The sequence below is a fragment of the Myotis davidii genome, unplaced genomic scaffold, assembly GCF_000327345.1.
Source record: "Myotis davidii unplaced genomic scaffold, ASM32734v1 scaffold156, whole genome shotgun sequence".
Lineage (NCBI taxonomy): Eukaryota > Metazoa > Chordata > Mammalia > Chiroptera > Vespertilionidae > Myotis > Myotis davidii.
In genome coordinates this window covers 1,960,664-1,961,386 of record NW_006288633.1, presented here as the reverse complement: position 1 = coordinate 1,961,386, position 723 = coordinate 1,960,664, and the positions used below count along the sequence as shown (strand labels likewise).

General features: G+C 56.8%; 1 protein-coding gene across 2 annotated transcripts in view; it reads left to right on the top strand.

The window, feature by feature from the left end:
* Positions 1-723, top strand: part of HS2ST1 (heparan sulfate 2-O-sulfotransferase 1) — a 162,996-nt gene that overhangs the window by 85,727 nt on the left and 76,546 nt on the right. The window lies entirely within an intron of this gene.

Here is a 723-nt window from a genome sequence, read left to right as displayed (position 1 = left end):
TGGGATGGTGGAGCAGGTGAGCAGGGGCACCATACCAAGGCAGGCACTGGTCTCTGTCATCGGGGCGAGCCTCTGGTGATTACTGAAAATTCGTTGCTCCCATGTGCCCCAGTCTTGCTGGGCACTCGCATCTGCTGCCAGCACTGGCCCCACTTGTACCTGCTGCTTGTGCCTAGAGCTGACCCCAAATGCTTGGCGCCATCAGCAGGTGCGAGTGGTGGCTGCTGGTCCAGGTCACCCCTCAGGGCTTACCCTTGCTCCTGAGGGGTGATCAGGGCCAGCAGCTGCTGCTCTAATCACTCTCTGCCATCAGCAGGTGTGAGTGGCAGTGGTGGGAGAGGGGTTGACGGCAGGTGGGCCGGGGCCATGGCGGGAGGGGCCGGGCAGGAGCACAGAGGATGGACCATGCCCCTGTGCCCACTGCAGCCTTGCGGCCCACAGTTTCTTTCAAGTTGCACAAATTTGTGCAGTGGGCCCCTAGTATAATATATATTACTAAACTATTAGCAGTATGTAACTATATAACTATAAATAACAATAATATATCTCTGATTTTATAGTTTATTAGAGGCCCGGTGCACAAAAATTTGTACACTTGGGGGGAAGGCGGGGGTCCCTCAGCCTGGACTGTGCCCTCTCGCAGTCTGGGACCCCTCGGGAGATAACGCCCTGCTGGCTTAGGCCTGCTCCTGGGTGGCAGAGGGCAGGCCCAATCCTTAGGTG